The following is a 27,702-nucleotide window of genomic DNA, read 5'->3' on the forward strand; positions in this document are numbered from 1 at the left end:
ATTAGCTAGCAATTCCGGCAGTAGGAATCAGAAGTAGTCATGATTTTATTTTCTGGCTTCTTTGAAACTTTGTGAAAATCACTTTTGTATCTTCCAGGCTGGGAGGAGTGTCTCCTCCAATGATTTTCACAGAATCATCTAGGTTGGAAGAGACCTCCAAGATCACGCAGTCCAACCTCTGTCCTAACACTAACAAGTCCTCCACTAAACCATATCGCTAAGCTCAACATCTAAACGTCTCTTAAAGAGCTCCAGGGATGGTGACTCAACCACTTCCCTGGGCAGCCCATTCCAATGCCTAACAACCCTTTCAGTAAAGAAGTTCTTCCTAATATCCAACCTAAACCTCCCCTGGCACAACTTTAGCCCATTCCCCCTTGTCCTGTCACCAGGCACGTGGGAGAACAGACCAACCCCACCTCGCTACAGCCTCCTTTAAGGTACCTGTAGAGAGAGATAAGGTCGCCTCTGAGCCTCCTCTTCTCCAGGCTGAACAATCCCAGCTCCCTCAGCCGCTCCTCATAAGACTTGTTCTCTAGACCCCTCACCAGCCTCGTCGCCCTTCTCTGGACTCTCTTGAGCACCTCGACGTCCTTCTCGTAGCAAGGGACCCAAAACTGAACACAGTACTCAAGGTGCAGCCTCACCAGAGCCGAGTACAGGGGGACAATCGCTTCCCTAGACCTATTGGCCACGCTGCTTCTGATACAAGCCAGGATGCTGTTGGCCTTCTTGGCCACCTGAGCACACTGCTGGCTCATATTCAGCCGACTATCAACCAGTACTCCCAGGTCCTTCTCTGCCAGGCAGCTTTCCAACCACTCATCTCCCAGCCTGTAGCGCTGCTTGGGGTTGTTGTGCCCCAGGTGCAGGACCCGGCACTTGGCCTTGTTGGACTTCATACAGTTGGCCTCAGCCCATCGGTCCAGCCTATCCAGATCCTCCTGCAGAGCCTTCCTACCCACGAGCAGATCGACACACGCACCTAACTTGGTGTCATCTGCAAACTTACTGAGGGTGCACTCAATCCCCTCATCCAGATCATCGATAAAGATATTGAAGAGGACTGGCCCCAGTACTGAGCCCTGGGGGACTCCACTAGTGACCGGCCTCCAACTGGATTTGACTCCATTCACCACAACTCTTTGGGCCCGGCTATCAAGCCAGTTTTTAACCTAACAAAGCGTACGCCAGTCCAAGCCACAAGCAGCCAGTTTTTTGAGGAGAATGTTGTGTGAAATGGTGTCAGAAGCCTTACTGAAGTCAAGGTAGACCACATCCACAGCCTTTCCCTCATCCACTAAGCGTGTCACTTTGTCATAGAAGGAGATCAGTTTTGTCAAGCAGGACCTGCCTTTCATAAACCCATGCTGACTGGGCCTGATCGCCTGCTTGCCCTGCAAGTGCCGCGTGATGACACTCAAGATAATCTGCTCCATGAGCTTCCCTGGCACTGAAGTCAAACTAACAGGCCTATAGTTCCCCGGGTCTGCCCTCCGGACCCTTCTTATAGATGGGCGTCACATTTGCTAGCCGCCAGTCGACTGGGACCTCCCCTGATAGCCAGGACTGCCAATAAATGATGGAAAGCAGCTTGGCCAGCTCCTCCGCCAGTTCTCTCAGTACCCTCGGGTGGATCCCATCCAGCCCCATCGACTTGCGTACATCCAAGTGCTGTAGCAGGTCACCAACCATTTCCTCGTGGACAGTGAGGGCCACATCCTGCTCCCCATCCCTTTCCGCCAGCTCAGGGTACTGGGTATCCAGAGAACAACTGGTTTTGCCGCTAAAGACTGAGGCAAAGAAGGCATTAAGCACCTCAGCTCTTTCCTCATCCCTTGTAACTAAGTTTCCCCCCACATCCAGTAAAGGATGGAGATTCTCCTTAGTCCTCCTTTTGGTGTTGATATATTTGTAAAAACATTTTTTGTTATCTTTAGCCGCAGTAGCCAGATTGAGCTCCAGATGAGCTTTGGCCCTTCTAATTTTGTCCCTGCACAGCCTCGCAACAGCCTTATAGTCCTCGTGAGTGGCCCACCCTCTTTTCCAAAGATTATAAACCCTCTTTTTTCTCCTAAGCTTGAACCATAACTCTCTGTTCAGCCAGGCCGGTCTTCTTCCGCGCCGGCTCGTCTTTGGGCACATGGGTACAGACCGCTCCTGAGCCATTAAGATTTCCTTCTTGAAGAGTGCCCAGCCTTCCTGGACTCCTCTGCCCTTCAGAACCACCTCCCAAGGGACTCTGCCAACCAGTGTCCTGAACAGCCCAAAGTCAGCCCTCCGGAAGTCCAAGACAGCAGTTTTACTGGTCCCCTTCCTGGCCTCGCCAAGAATAGGGAATTCTACCATTTCGTGGTCACTCTGCCCAGGACAGCTCCCGACCACCACATCTCCCACCAGTCCGTCACTGTTTGTGAACAGAAGGTCTAGCGGGGCACCTCCCCTGGTAGGCTCTCTAACCAGCTGCGTCAGGAAGCTATCTTCCACGCTCTCCAGAAACCTCCTAGACTGCTTTCTCTGGGCTGTGTTGTGCTTCCAGGATATATCCGGTAAGTTGAAGTCCCCCACAAGAACAAGCGCTGACGATTTTGCAACTTCTGCCAGCTGCCTGTAGAACTCCTCATCCGTCTCCTCATCCTGGTTCGGCGGTCTATAACAGACCCCCCACCAGGATGCTTGCCTTGTTGGCCTTCCCACTGATCCTAACCCACAGAGACTCAACCTTATCAGTCCCAGCCTCAAGTTCCACAACATCAAAACACTCTCTAATATAGAGAGCCACACCACCACCCCTTCTGTGCTGCCTGTCCCTTCTGAAGAGCCTATAGCCAGGCATTGCAGCACTCCAGTCATGAGAGTGGTCCCACCACGTTTCCGTGATGGCAACCAAGTCATAGCCTGCCTGCTGCACAATGGCTTCCAGCTCCTCTTGTTTGTTACCCATGCTGCGTGCATTAGTGTAGATGCACTTCAGTCGGGCCATTGCCTTCTCCCCCAGCCTTGCCATTGTTCCCCTGGCACAGCTCCAACAAGCCTTATTTTGCAGTGCATGACATGAATACTAAGAATAAAAATAAATAATTTAACCTTTGAGTAGTTTGTGTTGTATTACAGTAGTGCAAAGTAACTTATGGGACACGCAAAGCTCTGAAAAGCTGGAATTCTTCCTCAGCCACTGTATGACAGTACTTCTGACTTCTTAAGAAACAGTTTGCATGCAGCAGTTAAGCCAAGATGGAAGCCATCAGCAATAGCGTCTGGTGGGGCACAGCAGGACCTACTAAGTGCCAGAGACAACAGAAGTGTGAGCTCTTCATAACTAGGGCAAACAAAATACTTGTCACTAGCTCTGCCTATTTCTTCAGCCTCTGGGTGCTTTGTTTTGTTCCTGATGACCACGCTAATACACTGCTGACCGCTGGTTTAAGAGCATATTAGAACATCAAGAATAAATATACAGATTGTACCTATTTTAGAGAAGTACTGTAGTTCTGAAGGTTTCCACATACCACAAGTTCAGCTTTCACAGCAGTTTTGGTGCATACAAGTGTATTCCTTTTGCAGGAAACTAAACCATCAGCTTTACTTCGAAAGCGTATGGCTGATGCTACCACAGTCACCCACTGTGCACCTGACACCTTTTGCTTTCAGAACGCTTCAAACTGTATTCCACTACTTATACAGTGGCACTGGATTAAGAGAACAAGTGCACAGAATAAACTCTTGAATTTAAATATAATAGAGACCTGAGTAGTCTCAGCAACAACTCTGAGTGTACTGACCACATTTCACTGAAATGCTCGCCAATGTAGACAACTCCACAATTTAACTAATACTAAAATTTTCTACAAGACAAATCCTGGGTCTCTGTGTCCCTTCCAAAGTTTGCTATCTTCACAGTATTAAGAAGAAAAAAATTTCAAGTCATTTGTAAGAGTCCCCCCTGCAAAGAGTGCCGTAATTATATAGAAAGAGTAATGGGAAACAACAACAACAAATAATAATTATTTAAAGATTAATTATTCAAGTCACATGGTGGGATGATGCTCTGGTATTTTAGGATGGTGACATTTTCTACTCAGTAGAACCAGTTTTAGACTGAAGTAACACTATTAACTTCTGCATTTAAATCAAGATATGAGTGACAACCAGACCTCATGTGCCTTTTTATTCTGATTTTTTTCACAGTGGTGAATCTAAACATCATTCTACAAAGATAGCTTTCTTCTTTATGTGATCTTATGCTTTGCACTGTTCTTTTTGCCCAGAGACACTAATTGCTCTATAATTTCCAAACCAGCATAATTTACCTTGCTGGGACATTCCAATTTTCTACTACTACCATCTCACATGTATAGGGCATGACCCCACTTTCATTTCCACCAATTTGTGCTGCTGTTAAGTACCTCCAATAAAGTTTCTCATACTTTTTATATTGATACAAAAAGGATTCTGCACAATTGAGTTGTCTCTGCTTCAGCTGTCATTAGCTCTTACATTGTAATTGTTCCTAAGTTGTTAACTGGTTTCTTGGGACTGTCATCAGATGGGCATCCTTTTCATCCTTCTGATGACAACAGAAAGATGAGCTGCCTAGTAGCTGCTGAACAATTGGATACCCAGGGAATCTTGCAAACTTTTCTTTTCTTCAGCAAAGTGAAGGGCTATGAAAAATGAAAAAATAATAAAAAACAGTTGATGCATATTACAGCGGGACTCCTATAACTAAATATTGTGAAAGACGAGAGATCATGTGATCATGGGAAAATATCTCTCTCTTCACAGTGAGGGAAGATAGTGACCACAGTGAGGGTCCTACCACGACCCATTCTGGCAATTCAGGCTCAGAATTCACATTATTTCAGCCAGCCACATATGTAAGTAGGGTAAGTAATTTTTATTTCATATAAATCAGAACCTTTTAGAAGTAGGTTTACCCATGGGTATATATTATGAATAAGGAATATGCAAGTTTGCATGTTTGCTTGTTCACCTTCTCTTCATATGAGTCCAATGAATCACTAAGAGAAATAAATTTCCAGGGGGAATTTGTCTATAACCTAACTCATTCCTTAGACAAGCAGTGAACAATCTGGAGACAAAAAATTTGTCTACATAAAACATTCATAGAATAACAAACACATTCTTCAAAACAGCAGCATGTTCACAAGCTATTCACAGTCAAGACAAAGGGCCGATTCATAATCAGGACAAAGACAATTGGGCACCACAGAGCGTTCAGGCAGCTGTAAAACAAAGGGTCTATGCGGAGACACAGTTTTAACTGTTTTACCAATGAGTAAAATGCTTTCTGTACTGACACCGAAGTCCCTGTGTTAACATCCCAGGTCCTCCCCTCTACAGTGGCCTGTATTTGCAATATAAGGAAAGAAAATACAAAATATAAATCATTCCTTAAAAACACAGAACTGGCATATTGGTTTGAAAATGTGAACTACTACTTTCTTGCGCAGTTATGATCACATCACTACTTGCAGTTTGGTTTTGTACTCACAGTCAATGATAGTAATTCCATTACATACAGATATGCAACTGTGGTATACTTTCAACAACATTTTCCTGAATTAAGTTTAAGCATATTTATGACTACACTATTTATGCATTTTGTATGTTACAGTACATAACAGAAGTTAAATGGTTAAAGAACTTTCAAGATTGATGAAAACAGTTTCCTTTTTAAAATACCTAGTGTCTGATTGTAAAACCCCAACCTGCAACATTCTGTTACGGATCCTAAAGGAACGCAAGTCAACCAATATCAACTTTTCAGTTGGACAAGACTAAGAAAAAACGTCCTTAGGAATAAAAATCTTGCCATAGAATCACTATGCTTAGTGGAATACGACAGAATAACTGCCAATACTTTTACTTTTATATATTTCACTGAATGCTACTTTTTGAATGACGTTAAGAAACGATTGCACCGTTTCATTCAGAAATAAAGACAGAGACATGCACTACCAAGCAGCTAGTCCCATTGCTCAGGGAAGTTCTGCAGAATAAAGTTCCTACAATGATGATCGGGAGTAATACCTGGATGTTTTCACATCTCTTCTAAAACATTTTAATGGAGCCATGGAGAATCCCATCCCCTGCATCATTCAGGAATAGAGTATAACAGAAAAATAGTTCCATCAGCTTTCTAATAAGAAAAAGTTCTCCCTGATTCCCAACTACATATGTCAACTGAATTGTGTAAAAGACAAATCCTAGCAATTCCCAGTGATGATGTAGTAGCACTGAAATGCTAATCTGGACATTAATTAATGTTAAATTAGTTACAGTGGAATAAAATTACATCAACATAAAAATCAAAAGAGCTAAGCGTAATTTGCCACTTAAGATAAATATTTCTGCTTTACATGGGAATTGTAACAAATGATTTTTATGTCAAGTTAATTGATGCCAAATAGCAGTGAAATTCCCTTGTAAGTAAATATCACATTCATGTTATTTCCAAGAAAAGAAAAAAAAAATCATTGCATTTAATGCTGTTACCATAAGATTCTTACAGTCTGTTCATTGCAACTCAAAATACAATAGACTCAGAATAAACCAATATAACACCTTCCCTCCTACCCCAAATGGTGGAAAATAAGTTTTAAAAGCTTATATTTAACTGTATTTGCAAAAGTACTCATCATCACAAAAGAGAGTTTTCATCTTAGTGAACAATGGACATGTCCTAAACACCTAAAAACATTCTTGGCAGTTAACACTTGCTTTAACTTAATGAATCTACTTGATTAGTATGTAGTAGGCCAAAAATCTCGTTGTTAATGGTATTTTGCCTTCAGGTGATGATTATCAATTCCAGATTCTAGTTAATATAATCTCTACCTTGTGGTAGAAACAAATGAAAGGTTTGTGTTTTTTTTTTCTCCTTTAATAACTTCTATGAGTTCTTGATAATCTTTAGGCAGCTCTCACAGATAAGAAAAACTGCAACAAAATTAAACAATTATTTTGAAGTAATCTAGATCTGTAACAGCAGAAATATAACCTGTTTTATAAACAGTATCTATATCTTATACATAATTTTAGTGCTATAATGTATAGAATTCACAACCAGAAATTCTTTAGCTATGCAAATACTTGCAGTAAAAATACAGCATCTTGAACAAAGTGCGTGTATCAAAGAACTTACATTATTAGCATGCATCATGAAAGGTAAAATTATTTGATGCAACTCTAGGCTATCCTCAGATATCTAAGGTACATTGGATGAATCATCACCATTTCTAACTGACTGCAGAGAGCCTAGACAGTTAGCTTAGTCTAGATGTCTACTTTTGATATAGCTGCAATTAGTCAAGATAGATCATCCTTCCATCTTAGAATTTTTCAAGTAATAGTCAGGCCTCCAAAACTTTTCCGAGCCTAGTTGTGTTAGAATTCACAGTTCTCTAAGTATCTTTTGGAAATTCTGGCTTGTAGACCTATTGATTTCAGTGACCGTGAGTGATTACCAAATCTTAGTGTTCAGATGAAAAGAACAGAATTATTTGGAATGAGTCAATATATCAATCACCAAAATGTATTTTAATTACTTGAAAAAGTGTAAGGTTTTATAAGAGGAATTACACACACCTAAAAACATAATGCACTGCCTGCAAAAATATTCTCACTCTCTTCCAGTTCAGGATGTCACACTTACTTTGCCATTATACCTGCAAGAATGAAGAACTAATCTCCCAGAACTCCTCCTCCTCAAAAAAAAAAAAAAAAAAAAAAAAAAAAGCAATGATATAAAAAGCACCAGAGGAAAAAAGAAAAACCTATATTCCTCACACAATATTCTAAATAAAACAACGACCTTTAATGCCGACTTATTTTTCCCTTTGTACTTATTTTATTCACTAAACAATATCTGTTTAGTTTCTCCTCTTATTTGGCAATATGAAAGATAGCTAAAAATATATTTAATTAGAGGGACTTCAAAAGTTGCATTCTATCAAAAATTCTCTCATAATGAACAGAAGAACATTCTTCTCTACTCAGAAAGAGCAGCTGTTTATCACCCTTGCACATAACTGTAATAGATTGGCACGTTATTACTTAGAATGAACTTCACTGGAGTATGCTTTTAAGTCAGTACACTTCCCCCCCCCCCCCCTTCCTCACTCTAAATTCATTTTGGAAAAAATGAAGCCAATATTTTAGTTATACAGAAATTTCTTTTCTTTTTTTTTTTAATCAAGAGTTCTTTTCTTCAGTCCATCCTTATTATTAATATTTGATCATTTACATTATGAGAAATTACAAGTACCACAATATTGGTTACATTTTTCAAGAGTTTATGTCACTGAAATGGATGTGTGCATCTGTGTATAAAAGGAGATTAGATTGTGCACCTGCTGAATATTTTCAAAGGAAAGTGCAGCAGGGTCTTGTGTATAATTTGACTACATAAGCATGTAAATTGCAATGTAATTGCCAATAATTTTTATTTTTTTTTTACTTTTTAATTTCTACTTAATTGTGCTTCAAAATTTAAATTTCCATTTACAAACAACGAGGGCCAGATTTTTTTTACTTGCTCCTACTACTTCACATCATTCTAGACCTGCAGAACAACTATAAACTGGGATTAACAGGTTGGTTAGACAGGTTTATAGTTGCTTTATATCCTTGTGATAGTAGATACCAAGCAAAACATAGTCAAATTCTAGCCTAAGGCTCTAAACATTATTCCAGGTACAGAGCTAACCTTTTAAATGTGTCATGTATAGGACGTCTGCCTAAGGCTGCAGTCAGGTTGAAACAGTCACATGGCAAGACAGATAATATCCCCTTCATCTCAGTGCAGTGCTAGCTCCTAATTCTAGACTGGCTGGATATTAACAGTGTTAACTACTTGAGTGTTGTTAAGTTTATTATTTTCTGATTTATTTAATTAAAGAATGGTAGAGAGGAATATCTTTATTAATTAGCTTTAACATTTAACCAAATGATTATGTGTATATACTCCTACTCTTCAAGTCTGAACACAATAGGGAAGGATTCTCTCTGGAAGACTACACTTGATATAGTTTCTTCAGAAAAAGGTTAACATGATACTGTAGGAATAAACAGTGGCTTTTTAAAGTCTTAATTTATATTTATTAATGCATATTATCCTTTTTTTAAAAAAAAAAAAAAAAAGCTTAAACGCAGAATTAAAGCGGTCTTCTATGGTAATGCCCTGTTCATGCTGTATTTCTTTTCTTTAAAGAAATAGCTGTTGAACTGGAAAATCTTTGCTGAAGCCCTCTGCCATATTCACTAGAGTGCACTACTGATGATATACTTCATGTGAATAAAGACAATCAGCCTCCATTATGCATTTCTTTGAATTATATTTTGCCTGTTAGTGGGACATCAAATATCTAACAGCACTGTGAGGTTGTTTGCTATCATCCTTGAAAGGTCCTGGCAAACAGGAGAGGTTCCTGATAACTAGAAAAAGCCCATCATCACCTGCAAGGGTGAAAAGATCCAAGGATTTACAGCCCAAGACACCCTAATCTCACATCCTAGGAGGGTTATAGAACAAATCTAGGAGGAAACAGTTTCAGGCATATGAAGGATAAGATTATGACTGAATAAAATCAGCATGACTTATGAGATTGAAAGGGTTTTAATCAATATTACAAAGTCCAACTGGGAGTTTCTAAGTAGTATTTCTTGGACGGGGGGGGAATCAATACTGGGGCTAATTCTACTTAACACTTTTATTAACAATCTGAAAAAGGGAGAAAAGGCACTCTCAGCAAGTTTCCAGATGACACTCAGAGAGTTGTTAGTAGAGTGGAGGGTGGTGCTACTCTTCAGAGGGGACTCAACAGTCTGAGTTGATAGAAACCTCAGTAGAGTTCAAAGGCAAGTGCAAAGCCCTGTTTAGGGGACAAAATAACTCCTTGCAGAAGTATAGCCTTGTGTGCCAGCATATTTGTGTGCCAGAGAAGTAGCGTTGCAGTAAAAGAGCTGGGGCTCCTGGTGGGTCTGAAGCTGAACACAAGTCGGCAGTGTGCCCTTGCTGTGAAGAAGTCCAACAATGTTTTGGAATGTACTAGCAAGACTGTAGCCAGGTGATTGAGAAAAGTGATTATTCTCCCTTTAGTCATCATGTGCAAGACCACATCTGGTGCAGTGCCCAGTTTTGGGCTCTATAATACAAGAAATTAAATGTCATGCAGTAAAAGTCCAGCAGAGAGCCACTAAGATGATAGGAGGCTGGAGAACATGACATTTGAGGAGGAGCTGAGAAGAATGTTTGTTCAGTCTTAAGAGAAAGCTAAGAAGAGTTCTTATCTCTGTACTCAGAACTTAGCTGAAAAGGTCCCTTGTGCACCCTACTCTACAATAGCCCTGCCTTGAGTTAGAGTTTGGCCTCAACCTCACTCTGGTTGAGGTCACCAGCTGACCTCCAGAGATACTTTCCAACCTAAATTACTATGATTCTAATACTTCTACACATGATTTCTTCTGCTGCTATGTTGCTTATTAGCAATCAGTGGGAGATTACCTGTTAAATGGATCTCTGATAGCAATCAGGGTTTGCTACACATGAAGTATTTAATATTTCTTATATTTTTATTTAATTGCCTTTCCTAGTTTACTGTTAAGCATTCATTGGAGAATACAGATAATGGCACCACTATCAGATTGAACTCAGAGCTGAGATAAAATAAAAACTAATTATGATGAATCATCATAGCTTTCCTAGAAATTGGAATTAAATGCAGCACAACAGAAAGTTACTCTTAATAAAAGCAAAGAAGATGGATTATATTATAAATTAAAATTTGATCAAAAGACACCTAAAACACTCATCTTATTTTAGGACAACCTTTCTCAGATATTTACATGTCAAAGTTGAAGTACTTCTAAACAAGTCTGGAAAAACGTGTGCACTGCCCCTTGAAAATCATGTCTGATATAAGGCTGAGACAATGCTTGTTTTCAATGAATGCTTTTTTTCATGAATGCTTTCTTATCACTTTCTTCTGATTCAAAGATTTTTCCAACAAAAGATTTAACATTTTTAAACTGTTTTTCATCTACCAAAGAAATCTGAAAAGTAATGAGGTAAATAAAATTAGTAATATTCTAAAAAGAAACTAGTCTAAAAACTGAAAGTTGATGGCTGTGCAGTTACCATAATGCACTGACAGCTCAAAAGGTTTAACAGCTAGAAATTTATGGCGGGGTGGACATGAAGGTTGTGCTTTTCTAAAACCAAATATAACCATCCTTTGAAGGAATCCAGGTCCACTGTTTTTTTCAGGGTGTTTGAGGTCAACATCAATAAGTGCTCCATGCTTGCAGCTCCCTTATCAGCTTAAATGAGAGGATTGTCATGCCATTCTGAGATTAATCTGTCCTTTCCCAGATCAGGCTCTAGATGTATTTGATTCAGTGTTCATCCACTACTAAGAAAGGGGTTTGTGCATAGCAGAAAGCCAGCCATGATTAAATCTAGGTTATGCATCACTGATTAAATTTAAATAAGTCTTTTATGCACATTTAAACAATGCAAAGCTTTTGATATAGTTCCAATATAAAAATTGCTAAAATTTTGCAGCTGTACAATTCATTTAATAAACTATAGCTAAAAGAATTGTTGCCACATTTCCAACTACACTTTCAGGGTAGATTTTGACTGGATATTTAAAGACTAAAAATGGTCATGCGACATCTGTGCAAAAACATTAGTGCCTCTGAAAATAATTATTGTTGTGCTTTAGCAAAGTACCTTGGATGATACCCAAAAACTGGATCTTAGATGACCTAAGGTGCAGTTTAAAAAGATCTTAGATCTCCCATATCTAGAAGTGAACCACAAAACCTAAGGATTAACTACTTCACATACTTAAGCTTCAACAGAAGGCTTAATCAGAAATCCAAAGTTGTGTTTCCCTTTACATTCCAAGACATCACTCTTGCAACTTAGTGCCCACGACATATCAGACCCATAATTTGCAACTGTGTGATCTCACACACAGACTTTGAGATCCAGTGTAATAAAATTGCCTGTCTTCAGTATTCATTGAAGACTGATTTGGCTGTTAACCTAAATCTCATCAGCAAGTTTGTTCCCCTCAATCCTTGTTCCATATGTGCTTACCCTGCCTCATTTTTGCAACCACAAACAATAGAAGTTCCAAGTATTGAGGCCCAGGCCAAGTTAGACTTCTTAGGGTTTGTCTGCAACTCTCCATCATTATAGTGAAGCATATAGAAGGGAGAATGTGCTTAAGAAATGCACAGGCTCATTTTCCTTACCAAACTACTGGAATATCCTACTATATTATGTATTGAATTCAGGCTCTTATGTTCCATTGATTCCTGTAAGAACCCAGTCCACAAATATGCTCTTCAGCAATTAAAATAAACTTCTAGGCACATCAAACCAAAAGTAAACCTCTACCACCTTGTCCCCAGTAAACTATTGTCTACACTAGTGGTGTCTACAATAGGTACTTACTGAATTTAAGTCGTTAAAATTTCAATATCCCTCCAGGGCTGAAAATATTAGTACTGGAAATGGCCAGAGAAACTTGATTTCTGGCAGGCTTCCATTCAGCATTTCAGATCCCAACTTACACCTAAAGATTAAAAAAATAATAATAATAAAAAAATAATAAAAAAAAATCATATGCCACTACTTTTCAGAGTGTAAATGAATCACACCTACAGAATCAAAGACACCATTTGTCTAATTTTTCTTTAAAAAGTGAAAAAAAAAACTTCTGCACAGTAGTCTAGTTTTTTGCAATAAACTTTTGTCACAGAGACCAAAGTGCCCATCTACTTTTTGCCCAAGTTTGCTCAAACTTCTGTCTCCCAAGTAAGGATTCTGGCCAATTGCTTTAGGGCTAATGTAACATGGGAGGCGAAGAAAGGTTTTTCTCCAGCCTTCACACTGAAACCATGCTACTAGGAAGAAAATATTTCAGGAGGCATAAAAACTAAACACAAGAGAGAAAGAAGTGATAGGAGAGATCATTTAAGGTTTACAGAATTGCGTAACTTAATCTTAGTTCTGTGTTACATTGAGACATGATTACAATAGCACTTTAAGGCCAAACTTTTAACAAGACCTCATCATTAAACTGATGGGCTGATTTTGAAATTCAGGACATAATACATTTCACAGAAAATGCTCTGGGGGTACTTCTGGACCTCACTGCAAATGCAAGGTCACGTCTCACTGTGTGACCAGTATTTAATGCATGTTACTGAAGCGCTAAACACTCAGGCAGTACTCTGAAATAGCAGCAACATTTAGGAGAAAAAACATCTTACCAGAAAAAAATAACACTAGACACAATAAGTAATGCACAAATCACAAAAGCTCTAAGGCTACTTGCATGAAATGATCACCAGCAAGAATTCCCAAAGAAATCCTTCCCTGCGCCATAATGAGGTAGACTACAAGGACAGCTTGAATCTTCCTCTGAAGTGCCTAGCATTGCTTATGACTGGAGAGAGGATTCTAGTCATGACCAATTTTTAACCTGCAATATAATCCTTAGGAACTGGATATGGAATCCTCCAGAGATGATGTGGGAGGTACCTACTAATATGTAAGCATCAAAATAACCTACAATACAATTTAGTAATTATCATTTGCAATACGTTTTACATGATGTAAACAAAACTAAATTAAAATACAATATAACAAGCAGAGAAAGCTCATTTGGTAAACAAGATCCTTCAAAAGACAGCATTTGCAGAACTCAGAAAGAGCATACCAATTTGAAGCAGATAAGTAAGGACTATTATCAAAGGGATAATAACCATCTCATATTTATGCATGCAGCATAATGAACAGAAAAGTACAATAAGGCAGATATGTTAGATTAGCATAATTTTATTCCACTATTCAAATGTCTAAGTTGGAAATGGGTTTTGTTTCAATTACTGTTTTTCTCCATGGTTTCTAAACATTTTATTCAAAATACAGACCGTGTTTTATTTTGGTTTTAGCCCATTATCTGCAATTACCATTTACCTTGCCTCTGTTTTAACAATGGACACAGCTTTTCAATCTACCCAAACAGTCTTAAGGCCACATAAGGTCACTACTGACATCATCTAATAATATTTTTATGATATTTCAGACAGATTTTGTAAAACATTTCTCCTACTTCTTTATCTGTTCATATATTGAACCTTCTCCTTTAGCAAAACATTCCTTCCATCAGAAATAAGGCATTTGGAACATTGAACTTTTTCAGAATGTTTTATTCCTGTTAGATATGTCTCTTTCAACAATTTACATCCAGTGTATTAAGTACTTATATTTTAATTTAAAAGTACTGCTCAGAAGGTAATTACTGCACCTGAAAGTCTAACATGCTGTATATGAAAATCTACTACACTTAGTTCATTTACTTGTACTCAGCCCAACACTTTTTCCTGAAGGGAAATAGTCCTTCAGAGATCTGTAGTTTAAATTTTAGCTGAAAGAGAAGATAGCAGTTCCTTTAGGGAAGTGTTTAAATAGTTAATTACCATTACTGCTATTGAAAATAAATACACAGAAGCTTTGTATGACTTTTTGTTTTACTTCAAGTACTGACAGCTGTGTCATTTTCTTTCACATTTTGTATTTTTCCTACCTCTTACTCTACTTGTAAGAAAAAGAAAAAAGTAGAGTCTGTCCAAAAGGTATATCTCACATAAGGCACTCTAACTAGCCACAACATAATTCCAGAGGATTTTTTTTTTTGGACTTTCTGAATTTCTTCTGTACCTTTCCTAAAGTGCACCTAAACTAGACATATTGCTCCTTTAACAGCCTAACCAGCGTCATCTATAGAAATAAGTTACCTGCATAGTCTCTTTCACTTACCTGTTTTTACATTTAAGCTGAGACTACCCCTTTCTGACATGATGTTTCTCTGAGAACTTACGTTTAGAGCACCAACATTTCCTTCTGCTGGAGCCTCTTGCACCCCTAACTTTAGAAGTACATAATTCAGACTTATTTTGTTTTAAACCTGAACATAAGCACAAACTAAATCCTCTAGCTACCAGCTCAGGAAAAACAACATTACATTACTAGCAGGAAGCCACAGGCTTCATGTTAACCATACCTTTTAGTAACTGTATGAGGGCCCAGCCCTGGCCTGATGGCTTGCTATCAATTTGTCATAAGAATTTGCTGGTGAATTGGAGTTTGAGACCAGGTGTTTCTTGCTAAGATATGCAGTTTAAGTGTGAGATGACAGTAAAGTCTTTAAAATATGAGCACACATTGAAAACTGCCAGAATTATAAACAATTCACTGTTAGTCAACTACTGGTCAAAGTAGTGCAATTAAAAGAATTAGAAAATGACTGCTTTTGATTTAAAGAGAAATTGTAGCTATCTAGAAGCAATTCTACAGATTAAAGATCTTATATAACAGAACAAAAAAACTTGCACTGAATGTATTTAACAGGGAGGCAATCCACTGTGATTTTTATCAGTCTTCAGATGAGCAGCTACGTTTTGTCAGAGTACAAACAAAATGCTTTATTATAGGGTTGCAATAAGGAGACCAAAGACTCAGAAGCACAGAATTATTCTAAGTCCTTGTGTCTGATAAGAGGGTGCTCTGGGAAACTAACAGGACTATAACAGACAATAGCCCTCATCTATAACCTTAGGACAAAAATCTGTGCAACTAGTGTGCACATATCCTTCCAGAATGGAAAAATGTTACCATAGTACATGGATAATAAAGTAAGGTACAAAAAAAAAAAAAAAAAAAAAGAAGTTACTGTAAAACATTAAATAATTCCCTGTTACCTTTCAGCTGGAAAGCTGTCTGTGAATAAAATGTTCAATTCTGCTAATATAATTACTTATCGAAATCACTTCCAATAGCATAAAATAGGCAGCCAGGGAGTAATAAAACTACTAAACTAATAAACTGAAAAGCAAATAAAACTACAATTATTCTGATCATACACTAGCATATTTCCCCAGATTACAATGCTATACTTGCATCTAAAGCAATGCCCTCAAAAGGGTTTCCTCATAGGTAGTAAGAGATAATCATGTCTTTGCTGTTTCTCAAGGCAGTCAAGCAGATATGGTAATAAGAACAGAACTCTTCATTTATTTACCATGGTAAATAAGATTTCCTGAGCCTGAGTTTTCAGTTTCACAACACACAGTTTTATAGCTCCTTATCAGGTTGCTATTAGAGACTGGGGATGTTTGGTTTGGCACAGCTTGTATTCATTGCAACTTCTTTCTATGAAAACAAAGTCATTCTTCATTGTATGTATTTGCTTCTGCTCCATTTCACAACTTGATATGCTGTCAGATGACATTTGTTCCATACTGTAAATCAATTTATTTTCTTTAGCACAAAGACAGCCCTTCCCTAAAAGGTCTGATCCAAAAACATAAGAATATTGAACTGCAGAGAGCATACATCATTGCTCAATATAGTATCGATCTGTTAATGTATTGTGACTTGTTTAAAGATGCTTCTTTGTTGATTTGCTCAAAAACGACCAAGCAAAACCCAAAATATCAGTCTCCTCTATGTGTGTGTTTATATGTGTAAAAAGATCTATTCAATACTGTGATTTCTAGAATGAAATACAATTAAATAATCCTCCAAATGACTGAAAACAGTCTGGTACTACCTAATTAAAAGACCAATTTTATCAAGATTAAAAGGAATCAGCTCTGTCTTTGTGTACCAGCTGCCATCACATTAGGGAATGTCTGGATTCTGCGCAACACTGAAATCTCATTACGCTCACTCATCTTTGTTCTAGGATTTCATGAGACATGAGGAAAAACTTCAAAATATGCATAAGAAATAAATCTAAATACATTAAATACATTCGCACAAGCACAGGCCAGTGTCTAATAATAGAAATTTAATTTTTAATTACAGCCACAATGTAGCTTCCATTAAAACTCATGGCACTTTTATCGCTCTCTGAACAGCTGATCTCATACAATTCTGAAAAAAATACTGTTGTGAACAGCTTTGAAAAATGCCACTCCTTTTGTAACTTTGGAATTAGTAATTAAAGCAGTGGTTTTGGTGACACTACCAACAGTGTGCATTCTAGATTTATTGTCATTTGAAGAAGGCATACGGTATATTTCCACAGGAAAAAAAAAGAAAAAGAAAAAGAAAAATAATTAAAAAAAAAAAGATTCCCTAAATGTTCTTTCTCAGAAGTATACAAATGGCAGTTCATTTAAGTTGGCACCTGTTGCATGATCTTTGGGTGGTCAGCAGTATGCCTGCTATGGCACACATTGTCTTAATTATCATCATTTTATAGCATAACTGTAAGAGTAAGTCATAGTCTCACAAAATAATGTTTGTTGATGCTTCCTTAATCTTGGAAATCTCAAACGCATTTGTAAAGACAAGTAGATGTCTACATCCTTGCTGCTTTAATGATGCGAACTTACATGTTCACTTCAAAATATCAGTTTTATATTAAAAGGATAAATTTACTGCTGACCTAATCATACTCAAACCAATACAAGTAGCCTCTAATTTTTCAATTCACCACAATACCTAATAGATACCCCCTTTGACAGTTTCCTTGGTAGCTTACCTTAACTAACTTATTTTATTCCTTTGCTTTTTTAAATGTCAGAGTCTGCGCTCACTAAAATTTCTTGTAGTGATCCCCCCTGACCCTAAATATAACTAATTCATATTCTTGGCATTAAAATCTAGATCGGCTGGTAAACTGTTGAGATACACAATACTGCTACTACACTCACCGATATATTTTGCTGATATTAAACTAGGAGCGATGCCCAGTAGGAGCATTCGTCCTTGTTTGAGAAGTCTATGGCAGTTCATACAAGGCTGTGGTGTTTATTTATGCATGCTCTCCACTATTGTAAAGTATCAATAATGAGAATCACTTTTGTTGGTACACTGCAAGGTATACCCAAAAGTGAATAGCAGGAAAGCCTTACCAATAGTTTCTTAACTTTCAGGAAACTTACGTCTTTTACTTCTACTGAATTAGGAAGGCTGTATCTTTTATATGAAAGACCAGTTGTTTCAGAAGTTATCCATGAAACAGAAAGGTTCAGAAAGTTTAAGTCCATGATTTCGTCCCCTATTTAATGACCTATAAACTACGTTGAGATAAATTGTCCTACACTCCTCTGGCAAAAAGCAGTGAGGGAAAGAGAACACGGAAGAGTACGACTGCAGCTAAGCTGCCAGGGTGTTTACCAGGTACAAAACTTCAGCTCTTGACCTTACTCCTAAGTTTTTTTCTGATTTCATCTAATAAGCATCAAGATAAAACTGAGAACTTTATAGGCTCTGAGTAGTCTCTGCAAATAGACACACTATTACCGTGATAGTTCCAGAGACAAAAGGAATTTGAAGGTTAAAAAAAAATTATGGCTAAATCCCTACTTTACGAAAGTACTTTTGGATTCTACAAAATAAAGAATGTCATCTACTGCTCATTGACATTCTCTGTTTAACAAGTGACTCAAACATCTGTTTACTGTTAATCACCTCTTTAAATATCGTAACAAATCGAGGCCTGATCTGGCACATTAAAGTGTAGATGAGAGGAGGGTTCCTGGAACTGCCGTGATTCTCATATAAATTTGTGCTTTGCAGCCTAAAATACAGGAATGCCTTTCTCGCAGAAGCCAAGGTTAAGGTCTGTTCTTGGCAACGGACAATATACATACAGATACAGAATGGAATCAGGACACGGAATATGTATATATCATGGCATGAATAACAATCTCACTCAAATCCCAGGCAAATGAGTATAGCATTCACTCATTTTAGGGCAGGCTGCTTAAAACTGGAGCAGTCAGAAAGATCATGATGCCCCACTTTAACAATCTGAAAATCAAGATCGGGGAGCTTTTGTCCTTCTGCACTTTAGGATAAGAGCTCAGTTTAGCCACCATTTAAAACTTCAATATTTGCTTGATTTCAAATCCAATGATTTTGACCAGATTATTTATAGACAGACATTTCTATTTGTGAAATGAATTAATTTTTCTATGTGAAAATCAGTTGCTGAAAAATATGCATAATAATACAATATTCAAGAAATACAATGCAGACAACACTTGAAATAAAGGTGACCTGCTTAGGTATTAGGTGGCCTGGACCACTACCTAGAAATATGTTTTTCCTCTGAATGACAAACTCTCTAGGCACTATACTCTCTAATTTGGTACTTCATTTAGGTATTTTAAAGATAATGATGATCATAGCCAAAAAATAAAAATGTGCACGTAAGCGTACTAACATGTATACATTTTCTCTCTGGCTGGACTATTTACACTTTTTGCTGTGCCTATCACTACCATGAGAAAATATCTAATCATTATCAGAAGTTGCAGTGACATATTAAAATTGATATTGTCTTAGAGGTTATTATTTGAGAGTTTAATGCACTGGAGGTAACGTAAGTGCCTATACAAAGTCAGTGAAAAGTCATTTTTTCTTTCTGTAAAGTAAAGATAAAAGAATTGTTTCCTAAATAAGAAATATCCTACTTCTGTAGGATGGTGCTTCCCTTCTGAGACACAAACACTTTCATCCTCCAAATGTACTCTTCCTGATCTACTGACGAATTAACATTGAGAGGCTTGGCTTTGTGGCATATTTGCCCTGTACGTTGTTAAATTGGTCAAGTAATAAGACAATGCAAGTCAGATAGTTATGAGATGATCATTTTGCCTCTTTAAGAAAAGGGATGACAATTAAGATATAGCCAAGTGTTCTTCTTGCTAATGGACGTAATTACTTAACAGGAACTATTCTCTGTGGAATTTCACATTCTTTTAACAAAGCCCACATTGCATGGAAGATATATTGGTATGCATATTGTCTGCAAAGGTGCACGCAGTCTCTCTGTACATGCATGTAACTACATGTTTTCCACTGCCTATGTGCTTGCACTTATATTAGTATTATGCTGATCTTCAGGACTGTGACCCCAAGTATCAAAGAGTAAAATAAGTTGTTTCATTTAACATACAGGAAATAAGTATTAAGGTAATATTCAGAGAAAAAAAAATTAAGCATAACTCAAAAACTTGGTGAACAATAATCTTGAATTTTTTCCCTTATTTCACAATTCAAGTTAAAACCTCAAAAATTGAAGATTGATAAATGTATGTGCAAAACAGCAGTGATGGTCGATTTCTGCTGTAAGTAACTAAATGCAAAGTGGAAAATGCATGACAAAATATGAGACATGAGTATCTTTAAGAGCTAATGATTAAAATATAAAGGTTGCAGATTTAAATTAGGAAGTTCTTACTGACGGAAAGAGCAAACAACATTTTAATGATTTGTTTACAGATGAACCTCAGAAACCACACAGTTTAAAAATACATTAAAATAGTTGTTTATTCAGCCTTTGTTCACAATCTCCCATGAAGCCTCCTGAATAGTCCTTTGCAAAAGGTTTCCACAAATTTGGTGGAAAGTTCTAGCTAGAAAAAAGGGTTTTCAGGGCTAGGCACAGAAGTCTCTGCAAATAGTTAGGAAGTTCTATCACCCACAGAATTCTTAATGCCTCTACCCTGGGGAGAACTCAGCCCCTCGAGGCTTCCTGGAACATACCCTAAATAGTTTATTTTTTAGTTGGATACGATAGAACAGTTATCTCCACATCTGCAAGATTTGCCTCTTCTATCAGTATTTTCTTTCATACAGACCTTGAATTCTTTTTAATTTTGTAACAAATACTTAAAAATGAAATTTTCTCCTTTGAAATAGATAAAAATGTGACCATGTTTTTTGGAAAGTGCCAGTTTCATGAAGAAGTGTTCTTAGACCATATTCTGACTAACCTGCTGCTGGGATTAAATCACTTATCCTTCTAGTCCATTTACTAAAGTTTCCTTCCCCGTAAGATTATATTGCGCAGCTTTCATTCATCTCTACTTAATATTATTTTCAGAAATCAACAGCATTGCACCTCTGATTTCTTGGGCAACGACCTCTCTAAAATAACCACTTGCAAAACTGAACAGTGCACAAATTGTGCTCAGTTTCTAAGAGAGGATTAGAACAATGAATTTTGACCAAGATTTTCCCATAAATACTGTACTTGATACTCAAAGTAAAGGAATAAATGTAGAATCAACTCCCTGCTTCATACTCATTATAAGAAACCATTCCTTTCATCTTGTTCAAGTTCTGCTTAAAATTAAACATCCATTAGGATCTCCTCTCTGCACTGCTTTCATTGACTATAATGATTTTCAGTTCCAAAAGGGTGAATATCTACAGCTCATCAAAATCTTCACTTGATTTGCCTACCCAGAGCAAGCTCATGCTAAGCTCATGGTCTAAATTACACTATGCTTATGGTGGTTTAAAAACCTTCTGAAATTTGCTGTCTTTTGGTCTAGCACTCAAATAAACAATGGTGCGCACAGAATAGAGTTATGGTTTCAACATTTCCATTTTCTCTAGCCTTGAAACAATTTCAATTTTATAGTAGTTTGCTTTTTTTTTCTTCAAATATTTAGCGTCTAGTGGTGGATGAATAGTGAGAGAGAAGATGAGGAAGATAGTGCAAGCAGCCTGAATATAGTTTTAAATTAATGCAAGATGAGATTTGTGGCTTGCAGACCATTGTTCATATTTATTTGTTATTTTTTTTATTATTTAATCTACCTTTATTTTTGCATAACATTTAAGAGAGTAACAGCTAAGTGTTTATTTTCATTAATGCATGTTTGTGTACCCATGGATCACTGGTATGTTTAAACAGTAATCTGAAATAGGTAAATCTGTTTATTTTTCCTTGGGGATAACACTGAGCTATAAGACAGTATATTAAGTGACTAATGAAAATAAGATAGTTATTCCGTGCATATTATGTTTACTACTAGAAAACATTATTTATCATTTATTTACATTTATTCACTGCCACTATCTTTCTAGAAAGATTACTCAATGGAAATGAGTCATCAATATTATATCGTATTATAGCTCTCACTGTCTTACCTGTCAATTATGTAAAAGGCAATACAAACCTTCAGAAATAGTCCATCAGACCCAGCAAGTTCTAGACCTTACCTCTCTCAACTCCTCTCCCTAAACATATCCCATTCTGGAGCAATGGAAATCCCTCAGGCAGTCATGTACAAAAATGCAACACAGTCACTATTTGCTCTGCAGTCCTTGGCATTTCAGCACTCTGCATTTTACCTTGCAATTGGCATTTAATATATATAATCCCAATGCACTGATTCCTCTACTGCTATATTTATGAAACCCATTTTTACAAATAATAAATCTATTGTAGATGTGTAAGGCACCCTACTCTGACTCCCACATTCAGAGTTTTCAGATTAACCCATTTATTCCTTTCTTTTAAGGGAACTAGAAAGGTTTTGTTTTTAATATGTAAGAAAGCGAGGATTTTACATTCTGAACTCTGCAGCCACTAATATTTAATTATCTAACATTTTAAATGTGTGATCATACTATTAGATACATTCCTCTATAATCAGGTCTTTTAAATTTAATTAAATTAAACTTTTTAAAATTTTTATATTTAATTTTTAATTAATAATAAAAATATAATTAATTTAAATTAAATTAATTTAAAATAATCAATTTAATAATTGATTTAAATTTAATTAAATTTAAACCAGTATTTACATGCTGCAACAAGGTACCACAAACCCTTTTTCCTTGTAGCATACCACTTATCAGTGTAGAAAAGCTGTACAGTTGCTGTAGCATATCTAAAAGTTTTTCTCAGCAGGGCAGCTCCCCACATTTTGGCATAAGTTTAGTATCTGATATACATAATCACACAGCAGCAATAGATTGAGAAAGCAGCCTACATTCTCCTTGCCTGCTACAGCTCTACCTAGTCAAATGTACAGTGCAAGTAATTTAGCATGCACAAAACTGCAATAAGGCAACGAAGATAAAGTAGTGCTAAGATGCAGGCACAGATATGGCTGGATTTAGACTTGTACAAAGCAGGCACTTGCCTAGAGGATGAGCAGAGGAACACAAGAGGACCTGCCCCTAGGGGTCAGGGAGACCTTCCATACCTCTTTCAGAATCCCGTGTCATCACAAAATTCATTTTACCCTCTCTCAGCCTGGTTAGCTGAGCCATCTCTGGTCTGTTGCTTCAAGAGCGTTTATTTATGTACAACCCTTGTGAATAAGTCAAGCCTCAGTTCTACCATGTATGAATGCTGCACGTACAGCATCTCCCCACGCTGAGTTTTACAGGAGGTTAAAGTGTTTCAATGACATACAACTAGCTGCAAATAACTGAGACTCTTTGCCTCGCATAACAAAGTATATGAAGAAACTACAAGTTCAATAAGTCAGCAAGTGTCCCAATTTGCTTTTGATTTATTTTCAGTGTTTACTCTGCACTTAATAGAATGTTGTTGAAGAGAGATACAGTAAAAATTCCTTCTGGTAAACAATTTAGCTTAAGAATTAAAATTAGAGATAAATAATGATGCAATTCTATTGGGCATGAACACAAGTGAGAACACAAATTGAAGCATCTTGATGACAAATTAAGTTGTTTCATTATCTTTCATAAATTGCTTTGGGAGAGATTCACTCTTGGTTAATGAGTATAAAACTGAAGACCAAGTAGCTTACTGGGTTTTTTTGTTTTTTTTTCCCCAGGAGTTTGAGACTTTGAAGTCAAAAGGAGTCTCCCAAGTGACTCCAACACAGCTTAGCTAGGGCCCTTTACAGTTACTAGAAGCAAACACAATCCTCACACCAGGTTCACTAAAAAGCATGTCAAAAAAACAGAGCAAAAATTGATCCATTTCTAAATCCATTTCATAGTCATTTCAGTTAACATCCTTTTCTCTCAGAGGTCTTCCCAAAGCAAATGCTTTCCAAGAGGTCTACTGTTTGCAAAAAGATATGCACGTACATAATAGGTCTGATTGAAAATCTATTGAAGAAAAAAATGCACAGAACAATTTGCTTTTGAAGGTCATCTGCCCCAACGTCTTGCTCAAAGCATCTTTTCAGAGAAAAAGTATGAACAGCATGTTCATATTGAAAGTGCATATACTTAAATGTACACAACAAGCAACTCCACAGAGTTGAATCACAAACTTTAGCGTAACAGTTAGCACTGTACTGATGATATTACTTATCCCTGTCATTGTTTATTAGCTAAAACAGGTATGGGAGTAGATAATGATTTCCAGTCTAAGATTTCCCACACACATTACCGGTACAGCAAGAGAGGCTCCTGCTCCTCCAGTCCAGTTCAAACCAGCGTACCACTGACCCAGGGTAACAGGACCTGGGCACTCCTCACCACCCTGCATGTCTGGGTCCTGCCTGGTGGCCCAACCTGTGCACCATGCCTCCACCACTGGCTCAGACGTCTGCAGAGCCAGGTGCCCAGGTGTGGGTGTCCTTGCTTAGGTGGCTGACACAGGCCCAAGGCCTTATCAGCCACAGACCAATCTCTTTGATTTTCCTGCTGATGACTGAGTATCAGTCTGTGGGTTACTGCCACATTTTGACTTCCTGCCCCAAATGTGTTACAAAGAACACAAAGTTGTTTATCTGTGCTTCTTTCCCACATGTATTTAAAACATCGCATCGAGACAGATGTAGGCCAGAGCTTTCAGGTAAGCCTATTCTGTAGCAAATATCTGTGTTTTGCTCATTTTCTCAGCTCAGGTAAGAGCTAGGTAGATGCAAGTCAAGGTCTCATTGTTCTGAGCCATGTTTTCAGGTGACAGCACCCTGTGACAGCATTGAAAAAGAAGGGTCTAACCTCTTCCCACATTTAGGAAATAGGATTTTGTAAAATGAAGCTGTATTTGTGATTTCGCTCTGTTTGCCATGTACCTGAATACATCCTGAGACTGTTTGATTTAGGGGATGTATTTTATGATATCCTCTTGGTATAGCTGTATAAAATTGCATCCAAAACTAAGACAACACAGAATTCAGTCTGCAACTACTGAAAAGAATAGGATGACCAACAGGTATGTAGATACTTCACACCCATCTGAATAAGCTGGAATGTCCTGGCACCCTGTATTTAACACTCACCTGGAAGAGCCAGGACTGGTTCTGGCACTTTGGACCATACTGGTTTTGGTCCATAGAAAAGCCTACATAAACCCCAGAAATGCACAATTGAAGTGAGATGCCCACTTCATTTTTGGCTTCCCTTGCCATGGAACTGGCTAGACTTTGTCTCAGGTCTTATGATGATAAATGAATAGCTTGTATAACTGACCTTCTCTGTAAACAATAGGAAAAAACCTTTCTGTAATTCCTGCAGTGACCATTCTGAAACTCACAACAGGATAACACTCACAGAAGTCAGAGTCACAGCAATTACTCTGGGACTAGTTTTAGAAGCACTCTGGACTTGGTTTTCCCCATGGCTGCTGCTGATGCACCTCTTGCTGCAAGGGATCCTACCAGCTCACCCCCATGCTGTGCCAGGGGCGTGGTATTTTTTTCATTTTTACTAAAGCAGATTAAATAACACCAAAAAGCCTAGTCCTAACCTGAATATTTCCATGACAAATTCTGCTTTCAAGTGTGCTGTAATATATTATTGATTCCAGTAGGAAAAGCACACTTGCATCTGAAAGATATCATAGCCTCAAGAATATGGGTTAAATCTTTAGCAGGAGCAGAAAATTTGTTACTGTCATTAGAGCTATGCTGAATTACTATAAATGAAAATCTTAGTTTTAGGAATCTGTACCAAGCCTTTCAAAACAACATGTTCCTTTTGTATTGTTGATTTGCAAATCTTTATTATAGACTATTTTAAAATAGGTGTAAGAAATATGAGTTAGAGGCAAAAAAATAATTACCACGTCAACCATACCACATGGATTTTTTTGATGATTACATTAAACATTACTTAATAATGAAATTTAATCCAATTTTATTTCAATGGCATTTTTCATATCTGAAGAAGAGCTACTGAGGAGCAAGACAGCCTATTCATACATAATGCATAGTACAAATAGGCAGAAGTTAATCAAAAGCTCTTCAAATTATTTTCAGTCATCTTTCAAATCAAAAATAGAAATCAATAACAGGAAATACTTAGTGAATTATTTCAGAAATCAAGAAGATTATTAGAGAAAGTTTTGACATGTTCAGAAAATAAATATTCATATCTGCCAGATTAAATCTGTTTTGTGAGGTTCGTTATCAATCAACTGAAATTTTATTTTTTTTTTATTTTTAACAATTCTAAAGTCCTTCTAAATATCCATCAAGGTTTAAAGTTAATGCGTGATACAGCATCTAGCTACATAAAATGTAGTTTTTGTGCCAAACAACCCTCCTCTCTCCCCCCTCCCCAACTATGGTGCGTCCAGAAACTCTTCCTCAAATATATTCTTGATTTCTTTATACATTTTTCAGTTGTACTGAGTTGGGATTGAATGGGATATAGAAACTTCTTCATAAATTCTTCAGAAGCTAAAAAACTGTTCCAGTACTACATGAAAGAGGATATGGTTTTGAACTGCAGTGTTAAGATTCAGAAACTACGTTATTTCTCATCCTTTTCAGTTAAGTGGATTTTTACTAGAACTTTGCTTCTTTGGAAGTGCTGGAAAAAGAATAATCACTTGTTAATACAGAAAGAGGAAAACTTTATTCTGTTGACTTTTGAAGTTTAATCTCATGTCTAAATATAGATTATTCACATCAGTAGCTTGGTTTTTAAGTAATTGATTAAAAGCGCAATGTATAATAAGCTGTTAATTTTTCTTCCTCCCATTTTCACCTGCTCCAATGTCTATTGTGCTGTAGAAAAAGCAACTAGAACCCTATGGTCTTAGGAGCCCATGGTAACTGATTTAGAATGGTGATCCAAAAATAAAAAAACTTCAAATAGCTGAATCCTAAAAGATGAGAAGGATATGGCTCTAAAAAGGTAAACAGGACCTCACATCAACAATATTCTGCTCTTAAGAAGTTGTAGGGGAAGTAGAGGAGTGAATGAGACTTGTAGTGGGAGCAAGTTCACATCAGTCAGAAGGAAGCCATATAATTATCTGCTGAGGTGGTGCATGTTTCATCTTTCCAGATCAACTTCCTGCTTGTACTAGTATACCAAAATGGAAACAGGAAAGCAGTTTGGGTTTACAGCTACCTTCAAATAAGCTTCACGGATGGATCTGTGCAGAGAAAGCAGGTTACATAGTACTGCATTTGAAAAGAAGGTCCTAGAAATTTTTCATGTGACGTTCTTATAGCAGAAATTATAGATGTTTGGAAGAATCACTGAAATGCTTTTTTGAGAGTTCTACTAATGCTGATTTTAAGCAATATTTACAGATAGCTTACACCTGTATTACCAGCTAGGCAAGTGTCCTATTTTTTTCATGCTGCACTTCATGAAGCCCCCCCCACCGTTTTCTTTGAATGGTGCACAGAATTTTTATTTAGGGTTGTCCCTAATACAGGATGTAGCACTTTTTCCCAGAGTAACAGCAGTACTTCCAGCTTTGGTGACCAATATTGCAAGCTGTGTCAGACCAAAGGGGATTACAGATGCATGGCAGGAAGCCTGGGGGATTCAGTTTAGTGAAGGAAAGTTTCAGACGTCTTGGTTTCACACAGATGATTTACAGCAAGAACTCCCCATTTAAAGCTGAGTACGATATTAATTGAATTTCTGTCATACTGTAAGCAGAAGTAGTC

General features: G+C 37.4%; 1 long non-coding RNA gene across 1 annotated transcript in view; it reads right to left on the reverse strand.

The window, feature by feature from the left end:
* Window positions 1-12,611, reverse strand: part of LOC126913389 (uncharacterized) — a 54,299-nt gene extending 41,688 nt beyond the window's left edge. Inside the window, exon 1 of the long non-coding RNA XR_007708605.1 lies at window positions 12,491-12,611. This is a non-coding gene — a long non-coding RNA (uncharacterized LOC126913389). The remainder of the gene's footprint in view (window positions 1-12,490) is intronic.
* Window positions 12,612-27,702: the final 15,091 nt, after the last annotated feature.

The sequence above is a fragment of the Cygnus atratus genome, chromosome 8 (genome assembly GCF_013377495.2).
Source record: "Cygnus atratus isolate AKBS03 ecotype Queensland, Australia chromosome 8, CAtr_DNAZoo_HiC_assembly, whole genome shotgun sequence".
In the NCBI taxonomy this organism is placed as follows: domain Eukaryota; kingdom Metazoa; phylum Chordata; class Aves; order Anseriformes; family Anatidae; genus Cygnus; species Cygnus atratus.